Here is a 12,177-nt window from a genome sequence, read left to right as displayed (position 1 = left end):
CTTATCCATTGTCCTATCTCACACCCTTTCTCCATCATCTCTGGAAGCAGATGGCTATGATTCAGGGGGCAGATTTATTTGTATAAGATTTAATTTTTAAATTACTTTTAATTTCATTAGTTGTGATATTGAAACTTTTGTATTTAAGCCAAATGAGATAAAATTATAAATCAAGAGATTTATGCTCTAACATATGATAAAGTAAGTAAAAAAATTTAAAATTGTGTCCCAAACCATGCGTCCAAATTGTTCACCTGGGAGATTATGTACTCCTTTCAATAAATACACTCCATATAATATATTTTAATTCTTTTCTCTTCCTTTTTTTTGGTCTTCTTCCTTTTTTGCCCCTCTTCACATCTATACATTTTGTCCTTAGACACTATTACTGAGAAAGACAAGAAAATTCACCTCATTTTCACTTTTTCTTCCAAATGGTATTTTTGAAAAGAAATAAAAGACATACCATCTTCAACTGAAGAACATGCACCACTTTGAATACCATTTTGTATGATTTCTGACATTTCACTTTGAACAACCACTTGGGGAAAGGATGAAATGATCTGTGTCCATTGAGCCGCTAGGTAAGCCCTGGGTCCTGAACTCACTAATGCATTGCTTCTGCAGGCCTCTGAAGAAGTGTTCTTCATTGCTGGTGTGCAATAGAGAAGTCATCTGATTTCCAACATTATGATCAGTGTCTGAGTTGGAGGAAATAGGAACAACAGTTATTGTGCACTTATTCTGGCGAGTACTGAAATAGGCAGTTTACTGGAGTTATCTTACTTAATCATTGAAGCAGGCCTCTTCGTACAGTAACTCTTCTTTTTTTTTTTTTTTGAGGAAGATCAGCCCTGAGCTAACTTTCATGCTAATCGTCCTCTTTTTGCTGAGGAAGACCAGCTCTGAGCTAACATCTATTTCCAATCCTTCCTCCTTTTTTTCTCCCAAAGCCCCAGTAGATAGTTGTATGTCATAGTAGCACATCCTTCTAGTTGCTGTATGTGGGTCACGGCCTCAGCATGGCCGGACAAGCGGTGCGTTGGTGCGCGCTGGGATCCGAACCCGGGCAGCCAGTAGTGGAGCCCACACACTCAACCGCTAAGCCACCGGGCCGGCCCTCATACAGTAACTCTTAAGGCCATTTTACTGACCAGGAAAATGAGATTCAAAGAAGAGAAGTCACTTGCCCATGGTCTGTCAGCTAGTAGATTGCAGGACGGATAGATTCTGGCATACTAGGGAAATATATTCACAGGAGCTATTACAGCACACTGCTTCAATGTGCACGCGCATCATTGTGGACACACAACAGTTGTAATGGGGTCTCATTTTAGGTTTTCCCAGGAAAAACTACTGATGGATAATTCTGGTCTTTAGATTCCATGTAATTTTCAAATTATGTGCAAATATTTTGCACCCTCTTATCTTCCTTAACAGCTATAAATCCATATCCTTTCTGAATCTAAATCAGCTTCCAGTTTAGCAAGTAATGTAATACTCAAATGCAAATATCGTAGATTTACATTCCAATGAAAACCTATACATGCTCATTTGATTAAGGTGTTATTTTTAGGGAAAAAAAGAAGTATATTCAAGTAGACAAAAGAGCCATATATATTCTGCAAAATATTGCAAAAATGTTACCTATTGTAGATGCCCCTCTATGGCCGCAGGAAGTGAAGAAGCAATGAGATTACTCTCTTATGGTTATAAAGAATGAGTATCAGAAGCATTTGAAGGGTCATTATTTTTACATAATGGGAACAATTGACAAAATGTCCTTTTCTATTATTTTCTAAGAAAGTTATTAACAAGGGAGTGAAGCATTCTGCCTTATCTCATTTTGCAATTAAGAATCTAGTTAAATGTAGCTTTGATTAAAATAACGTCTATCATTACTAAGAATTTATCACACATAAGGCATCCCACGAAATGTTGTGCAGATGTTCTATTTATTTTATTGCATTTCCTCAAAATAGTCGTATCCTATACAGATTATTGTTCCCATTTCAAGTTGAGGAAGAAGCAACCTAGAGAGGTTCCATACTCCCCCAAGGTCATCTGTTGGTATCTATGGGAGCAGAGGTTCAAGTACATTTGTCTAACTGTAGATCAAATAGCATTGGCCTCCATTCTCTGTGTGATATTCTCTTCATTACTTAAGAAGTTCACTTACCATCTCTATGCCACACTTTCTCCATTGGAAACAGGTTGAGGACAAGGTTTGTCTTTCTTACCTCCAAATGGTTGTAGGATAACACAAAATCACACACAGGGACTGTGTTGAAAACCCAGTGCTGTAGAAATGCAAGAGGTACTAACCACTTCCTTCACCATCAACAAACCTTGGGTTGAAAACTTTTGAATCTCAATGAAAGCAAGAAAGCAGTAGAGTCCTGAGAGGGAACAAAGATAATTTAGGTTAATAGCTGGCATCCACAAATGCCCTCTGGGTCTTGGAGTCGGCCTGGGGCTGACCTTTTTTGCCATCCTGCACATTGCAGAGTTCAGTACTGTCTCTTAGTTTCGGCCAAACCAGGTGCAGAAGTTCAATTAGGGAAATACAGTGTGCCACTGGCATAACTCCAAGATTTCCACTCTAGCCAACGGCCTTTCACATTTTTGATGGTGGAGAGACCATTATAAGAGTGGATAATTGGCCCTTGGGAATCAGATTTGATGTTATTAAGGGACTGTTTCCTAGGAGTTTCGTTCTCTAGAAACTAAAGTATTGCCAAAAAAAAAGGAAAACACGAAAGTTGGACAGAAACTCAAGAGTGAAACAGAGTCAACAATTAGAGGTGTATTCTTATTTAGTTGGGATTGTCACCAATGTCACATTTTAATGACACAGGATTTTAAGATGCATGTAAGATTAAGACTGGTGGCTAGTCCTTGTGAAGTCTCAATTTTATGATGCCATCTTTGCCATTATTATTTCCTTGACATTTTCCCTCCCCTCACCTTTACCTCCACACAAACACATACACACACATACACAACCACCACCACTAACATCAACAACAAGGGTTCATGGATGACATAGGATGGATAAAGCGATGCTACAGCTTAGGAGACTAAAAGAAGATGGAGATTATAACAGTGATCTGAAGACAACTGTCTTTTAGGTTCCGCAGTTTATCTGCAGGCTTGAACCACACGTTAGATATTTTTCTCTTTGGAGAGGGAATAAGCTGTTTAAGCCCTTACCCCAGAAAAGCAGCACTCCTCTTGTAGCCAGAGATTTGAGAGCTATTTCCTGACAAAAGTCAGAGACACACCTGATCCCTTATTTCTCCCACCTGTTTCATTAGAATCTTCAGCGATGATGGTCTAGTCATGTAAAACAATACACAATTTTCCTTATTACCAAAATTGCATGATTTTAGTAGAAAACCAGGTAAGCAAAGAGAGACAAAAATGAAAACTGAGTCAACTGTAAGTTCATCTTTCAAAGATATTCCCTATTAACATTTTGGTGCTTTGTCTTCCAGCCAATTTTCCTCTTATGTAAATAAACATAAAAATTTCATTTCACAACGTTGTTATCCTATAATAGCTAAACTTAGTTTTTGCTCAAAAATAGACTCCGATTTGATTTTTAATGACTAGATTACTTAATTGAAATTTATTATAATATCTTTAACCAGCATCCTATCAATAGACACTTAAGAGTTTGGAAAATTTTCAATATTATCAATAAGGTTACATGGAAGGTCTTCTTTGGTTCATCATGAATTGGACAAGGTCCCATTGTTCTCAGACATCAATGGGGAAGAACAAGTTGGACCTGATTCCAATCACCTTGTGATGGCCTTTACCCCAGTTAAGGACTCTTGAATCACAAATATCTCCGTAATTTCCAGCATAGTAGTTAGAGCTCTGCATACCATTATCTCTGTCTCCTCAAACAGCCCAACATCTTCACCAGCTCCTGTGGCCCCAGAAAAACCACAGTGACACCAGGGACCTCTGCTACAGCAACCAGTTTTTCTGGAAACCACTCCAACCTGGAAGGAAGAGAATAAATCCCCCTTTTTCTGCCTCTGTTTTATGTTTCCTGTGTGACATGAGCTCTGCCATTTATACTTGTATGACTTTCCAGGGCTGCTGTAACAAAATAGCACAAAGTGGGTGACTTAAAACAAAAGAAATTCAATCTCTCCCAGTTCTGAGGCCTAGAAATCTGATATCAAAGTATCAGCAGGCCCTTCCTTGACTCCCCCAGCTTGTGGTGGTGGCCGCTAATCATTGGTGTTCATTGGCTGCAGCTGCAACAGTCCAATCTCTGCCTCTGTCATGAAATGCTGTTTCCTCTCCAACCAGTCATATTGGATTAGAGTCCACACTAATGACCTCATCTTAACTTGATCACATCTGCAAAGACCCTATTTCCAAATAAGGTCACATTCATAGCTTCCAGGGATTAGAACATCAACATATCTTTTGGGAGACACAATTCAACCCATAGCAATAGCCTTGCTCCAAGTCAGGAGAGGAGGGTTTGAGTGTGGGAGGCCATACATTTATGAGGTGGTTGCAAAATCTAGAACCCCCTGCCTCAGCCAGAGTCTCGTGTGTGTGTGTGGTGGTGCATCTTGCAATTCCCAAGTCAGTAGCCATGTAAGCCTTTCATTTTTTTATCTTAATATATTTTATTTAACCCAACATCTCCAAAGAATTATTATCTCAACGTGTAGTCAATATATAATTATTATTGAGGTATTATACATTCATATTTTTATATAAAATCCTTGAAACCCATAGTGTATTTTACATTTACAGCACATCTCAATTTAGACTAGCCACATTTCAAATTCTCAATGGTGACATGTAGCTAGAGGCTACCAGATAGGAAAATATGGTTTAAAAAAATAGATTTTATTTCTTATAACGGTTTACATTTATAGGTTTACAGAAAAATTAAGTGGAAATTATAGAGAGTTCCTATATATCCCCTCATCCCTCCCAGCATGGTTTTCCTATTATTAACATCTCGTTAGTAATCTATATAACTTATATAACATTATTACTGTAAAATTATTAACTTTAGTGTGGTACATTTGTTATAATTCCTGAACCAGTCCAGATACATTATAATTAATGAAAGTCCATAGTTGGAATTAGGGTCACTCTTTGTGTTGTACATTCTATGGGTTTTGACAAATGCATAGTAATATGTATCCGCCATTACAGAATCATATAGAACTATGGTTTCACTGCCTTAAAATCCCCTTTGCTCCTAGGAAATTAGGAATGCTCCTAATTCTCAGGGAGAAGTTGGAACCATTTGTTTATTGAATATTTTCTATGGGCCAGGCCTGTGCTAAGAGCTTCTCAAATGTTACCTCATTCACAACTCACAATAATTTCATAAATAAAAATATCATTACCCTCATTTAGAAATGAGCAAAATGAAGCATTCAAGACATTAAGAAATGTGCTCAGAGCCACACACCTGATATGAGGCAGAGTCAGGATTTGAACTCGGGTCTTCTGATTCCAAAGCATGTGATCTTTTGACAACATGGTACTGTGTGCTCCCTTCCATGTCCTGGTTTTCTGTTCCTGAGGGGTGGTGGGCTGGGATCCATACAACTGCCAGGGTTGACACAAAAGGACTGAAACTGAATCTGGGATTGAGGTTCCCAACTGATGTCAGCTACTGAGTCAGCAGCAATGAGTTCAGGTGACCTGACCCCTTTGAGTGGGCATGTGAGTGCAGGGCCAGCAGCGTTGATAAAGAAGGACAGAGAGGACGCTTAGGAAATGACTCTGAGAGATAGACAAATAGTAAGAAGCAGAACAGGGGCCCTTACCTCTGATGACTCTCTTCATCTGCCAAAGGGATATTCTTCTTGCTCTCTGAAGAAGTGATGCCAGCTTGTGTTTACCGAGGGCTAACTCTACCAGGCATGATTCTAAGTGCATCACACAGACGACCACATTTAATCTTCTCAACAAGCCTGAAAGGAAGGCACTATTACTATCACCATTTTACAGGTGAGGAATTTGAGACACAGCAAGGTTAAGTAATCTGCCCAAAGTCATACAGCTTGTAAGAGGAAGTAGTAGTATACCACGCAGAGGGGCACTTGAGCCAAAATTCTCAACCTCTGTGTTCTACACTTCTCTAGGACACAATGGCAAATGTTTGTTGGAGCAGGGAGGGTGTTGTCTGTGGTGGACACCACCCAGGTGCCCCAGAAATGAATGAAGCCAACATTTCTACAAAGACACATGCCATGGATAATTGCAGACAATAAGAAGTGGAATGTTCTACACCTGGTGCCCTGTCACCTTGTAAGCATAAACACATAGCCATCAAATTAAATGGTATTTATTGTGCAAGACCCTTTGGTTTCAGTCTGCTTGTGAGTTGTAAGAGCAGGCCTAGAGCATCCCTTTGTTTCCAATCCTTGTAGTTAGGAGTACTTGTTGAACCCTGATGAGAAGTGCATCTAAGTGGCAAACAATTATGAAATCCACCAAATGATTTTTGAGGAGAATCTCAGCATTCAAATGCATGCTCATGCATGACATCAGCACCTACAGGGATGCAAGGATGCTGCCCACACACCAGGAGTCCAAGGCTGTGGAGTAGTCCCTCCCAGGCAGAACCAAGACACCATCCAGGGAGACACCACGCACGGAGAAAAGAGTACAAGGACTTGAGCGTGTGGAATTTATCACTTCTGAGGATTCCGCTTTGTCAACAAATGAATAATCCTGGAGACCTCGTGGAAGCCCAAATTCAAGGACTTCAGTGGAAATAGGCATGCAAGAGCTGTGAGACAGAGGGAGCCCATCTCACTGAATTAGTGAGGCTCTAGCTGGAGCCATTCAACTACTCTATTGTTCTATCGTTTGGCTGTTATTTAGCTTTCATAGAGCTGGTGTATTTTAGAGACCCACACATTAGTTGTTGGTTTACACGATATGAAATAAAATGAGGGAATCTATGATTTCATTTTATTTATTGGCATTTGCACCTGATTCTTATTGTTTTAAATTAGCTATTACAAATACATTTGAGCAAAAGTTCTTAGTAACCTCATGCCCTCCTGTATTAGTCAGGGTTCTCAAGAGAAACAGAACCAGTTAAGATAGATAGATAACTATATCTACATCTACATCTACATCTACATCTATATCTACATCTACATCTATATCTATATCTATATCTACATCTACATCTATATCTACATCTATATCTATATCTACATCTACATCTACATCTATATCTATATCTACGTCTACATCTATATCTACATCTATATCTATATCTATATCTATATCTGGAGAGAGAAAGAGAGAGATTGATTAATTTTAAGGAATTGGCTTATGCAATTGTGGGGGTTTGGAAGTCCAAAGTCCACAGGGCAGTCCTGCAGGCTGGACATTTCAGCAGGAGTTGATTTTGCAGTCTTGAGTCTGAAAGCGGTCTGGAGGCAGAATTCCTTCCTCTTTTGGGAACCTCAGTCTTTTCTCTTAAGGCCTTCAACTGATTGGATGAGGCCCACCCACATTACGGAGGGAACTCTGCTTTACTCAAAGTCCACTGATTTAAATGTTAATCACATTTTAAAAATACCTTCACAGCAACATCTAAACTGGTGTTTGACCAAACAATTGGGCACCATGGCCTAGCCAAGTTGACACATAAAATTAACCATCGTACCTCTCCTCTTGACCATCATCACCTTCCACCAAGGATGACATCTTACCTTCCAGTTCCTGCCTTTCCACTTCCAAGTAATTTATGATCTCCCCTCTTCCCCCACCATGCTAATCCGTCTTTCCACTTTATCCCTATATCTGCACTGTCCCATACATAGCCACTAGATACACATGTCCTCTAAAATTTAAATTTTAATTAAAATTAAATGAAATAAAAAATTCAATTCCTCAGTAGCACTAGCCACATTCAGTTGCTCAATAGCCACATGTGGCTTGCAGCTACCGTATTGGACAGCGCAGAATAGAACATTTCCATCATTGCTGAAAGTCTATTGGCCAGAGCTGCTCTAGATGGTTCTTCATTGTAACTTTGCCTTCACTATCTAGGCTTCTCTTCTCAGACATTGACTCCTTTTTTAAAAATTTATTTTTTTATTGAGGTAACAATGGTTTATAACATTATATAAATTTCAGGTGTAGATCATTCTATTTCGACTTCTTTATAGACTACATTGTGTTCACCACCAAAAGTCTAGTTTCCATTCATCACCATACAACTGTGCCCTTTTAATCCTTTCACTCTCCCCCCACCACCCTTCCCATCTGGTAACTACCAGTCTATTCTCTGTGTCTATGTGTTTGTTTGTTTTTGTTGTTTTTCTAAATCTTCCACATGGGCGTGAAATCATATGGTATTTGTCTTTCTCCATCTGACTTATTTCATTTAGTATAATATCCTCAAGGTCCATCCATGTTGTAAATGGCAAGATTTCATCTTTTTTTGACTGAGTAGTATTCCATTGTCAGACATCAACTCTTAATCTCAGAGTTCCAGGTTTTCAGTCTCCTTCACCATCTGGATAGTCACATAAATCCATTGAGAACGTTGTAGAAAGTTGTTTTGGTGCATTTGCATAATTGTTGCATGGAATGTTTGTGTATTAGTCAGGATAAGTGTGCCAGCTGCTGAAACAAACAACCTCAAAATATCAGTGGCTCAATATAGTGAAGGTTTAGTTCTGGCCCAAGACACCGTTCTGTGCTCTATGCTTTGCAATCATCCACTCTTCTTCCAGGGCCTCAGAGTTCTCCATTGGATCCTCTGCATCTAGCTGGCCAACTAAGGAAAAATAAGGAAGAGAGTGCAGGATGTTTGGAGGCCAGGCCTGGAAGTGGCTATATCACATCTGCTCATACTTCATTGCCAGACTGGGTCATATAGACCCATCTAACCACTAGAAAGGATGAGAAACGTAGTCTTACTGAGTGCTAAGGAGGAAAATTAACAGAATGGTGAACACATAGTGTTATATCACGGCATGTAAAAAATGAATTCTATGTCAATGAATACTATCCCTCAAATAATGAACCATGTATATGTGTAAACTCTTCTGGGTCACAAAATATATATTTTACACATCTCATACAAGGAAAATAAAAAATATCAGTAGCTGTCAAATGATGAGTTTCGAGGCCATATAGAATGGAGAATAAGAAAGGATAGACTTTGGATTTGGAAAAGATCTTTTTGAATTCTAGCTCTACCACTAGCTGGTCAAGAACATACTGGCAGCATGATCTTAGGCCAGGTGCCCTCAAAGGACTGTTATTGGGTTTAAATAAGGCAATAAATGCTTATACTGGTGTAAATGCTCAATGGGTGGAGGGGTTCCATATACATATTCATGTGGCATCACAGCCTTTCTCCCTACTTTCTACTTTTGAGTCATCTCTACTTAAAAGTGAATTTTCTAATAGCATAGGATGCAATGTCAAATATTTCTGAATAGTGATTGCAAAATGAAATACTTTCCATGTTCATGTCTGTTACAGGTTGAATTGTGTACCCCCTAAATTCGTATGTTGAAGTCCTAATTCCCAGCACTCCAGAATGTGACCTTATTTGGAAATAGGGTCATTGTGATATAATTAATTAAGATAAGGTCATACTGGAGGAAGGTGGGCCCCTAATCCAATATAACTGGTTTCCTTATAAAAGGGGAAATTTGGAGACACACATGCACACAGAGAGAATGCCATGTGAAAATGACATCAGAGCTCGGGGTGATGCACCTCAAGCCAAGGAATGCCAAAGATTGCTGGCAAACTACCAGAAGCTAGGCGAGAGGTACGGAGCAGAGTCTTCCTCAGAAGGAACCAACCCTGCCCACACCTTGATCTCAGACTTCTGGCCTCCAGAACTGTGACACAATAAATTTTTGTTGTTTAAGCCACCCAGTTTGTGGTACTTTGTTATGGCAGCCCTAGCAAACTACATAATATAATATCCAAGCAGTTATTGACTCAAATATACAGGATTTAATTTTAAAATTGTGTGGTGTTTACATTTTAAAATGTAAAATTCTAATTTCAACATATTTCCAAAACCAATCTTCCATTCATTGATCCAACTGTTTCTGAGCTACAAAAACGGCAATTTCATATGGTTCACCCAAAGAGCCATATGTCTACTGAGATGAAACACTGGCTTTCTTTCCTCTTTGCCTAATGGGGCCATTAGGGACCCATCTTTGGAACTAGACTCATTAACATTACACAGATTATCAGCTGTGACCCGGGCCAAGTCCCTTACCTGCCCTGAACCTTTTTCTCCTCTAAAAAAACAAGGGGGTGAAGCTAGATCCCCTCTAACTCGCAGCTAAGACATTCTGTAGCTTATAGGAAGACTTGTCCATCTAGGCAGACTTCATGGCCTGTGGTCCAGGAAGTACAATCAGAGCTGTTTACAGAAATCAGCTCTGCTAATATAAACGGATTTAAGAACAATATTAAAAGGGAGTGCTCCAGCAAATTAAATATTCAAAGTGAAAAACTCTGCATTTAATAAAAGTCTGTCACCATTTAGAATGCATAATTTTAGCATAAATACTCTAGAAATATTCATTTAGTTTGCTATGTGTTATTGTTAATAAAGAGGGTCCTGCATTTAGATGTCATATGTCATTAATAAATCAACCATAGAATGCAAATTTTAATTATTTTGAATTATCTATTTACTGTTTAATTATATTTAATTTTAGACTCTCCTAAGATGGCCTAATAAAAATTTGGGATGCTAAACGATGCCTCACCTGGTTACTCTATGTATTTACTGAAAATAATTAGCTACATTAATTGTTTGGGGGATTTTTTTCCCTTAGTAAACTAATCTGGGTGAGAGGAGACCTAAATAAAATATGCTAAAAAGATGCATTTTTTTTTTTTGCCAGGGTTGTAGTACAATGTTGTTTGCACTAAAATCAGTAAAGTAAACCTTTGCACACTATGTGGAAATTAATAAACATAAACCTGACTAAAATGGAGTCAGGAGGCCAAAAAGGGGAGCTCTGACACCCTATGAAGATAGCAGAGCCCAATAGGAAGAAGAAAGACTTCCTCTTCTTGCCAGCAACAGCTCAGCCAATGATAGACTACCACAACTCAGCCAATGAAAAGCCACTACATTTTCAACTCCCAGTCTCCTCCTCTTTGGAGGACTCTTTGTTTACATTAGCCCTCCCAACTTCCTCTTCCCCTCTATAAGAGTTTCTTCTCCCTTTTCTGCAGGAGGACTTGCAGGTGGCTTGACATGGTTGTAGACCTTAGATTGCAATTCTTTGCTGATCCCAAATAAACCTATTTGTGCTGGAGAAATAACTGGCTGTTTAAGGTCCACAACTACCATGGAATCAATTTGGTATAATGATTTGATATAACAACTAAATAAAAGTAACATCAGGATTACCCTTAGACCTAGGCAAGAGGGCCCCTACCCTGGCTTCTGTATATTACAAAGCGTGTTCTGGCCCTTTTCTGGCCATGCCATTCTATGCAAGGCAAGGAGGCCCAGGGCCAGGGGACATGCCTGCCTAGAGCGCACTCTCTCTCTCTCTCTTTCACACACACACACACACACACACACACACACCATTCTGCAACACATTTCAGGTACCCATCACCCTGACAATCCCTGCTCAAAGGGCCCTAACCTCCTTTCTGAGGCCCTTAAAGACCTCTTTCCTGGACCCTTCCTGCAAGGGTGACTATCACTTCCTGCAAGGTGCTCGCCCTTAGGCCTGAGGATTGGCCAAGAGGAGGCTGAGGTGGGGATGAGGACAGAGCTAGGACTTGTAGACTGGGGTGGCGGCGTTGGGGAGACACACACATCCCTGCCAGTGTGTGAGGCCCCTCACAGTGCAAGACTGGGCCCGGGGTGGGAAATAAAGTGGGCTGGGGAGGGAGTCAGAGAACTAAATTTCCCTCTGGCTTTCCAGGTTCTTATGAAGGCACATTGGCCAAGGTAGGAGGAGAAAACATATTTTATCTACAATTTGTCATCGTGATTTATAATTGTTTAATATTTTGACAGATGGTATGAGGGCGTCCATTCACACTCTTGCCCTGGCCCTGGCAAATGTGAAGGGAAGGCTAAGTAACATTATAATTTTATATTATTGACTTTTGAGTAGTCCATCTCTCTTGCTAATGATTGAT

Source organism: Diceros bicornis, chromosome 31 (assembly GCF_020826845.1).
Source record: "Diceros bicornis minor isolate mBicDic1 chromosome 31, mDicBic1.mat.cur, whole genome shotgun sequence".
Taxonomy (NCBI): domain Eukaryota; kingdom Metazoa; phylum Chordata; class Mammalia; order Perissodactyla; family Rhinocerotidae; genus Diceros; species Diceros bicornis.
Note: the sequence above shows the minus strand (reverse complement) of the source record.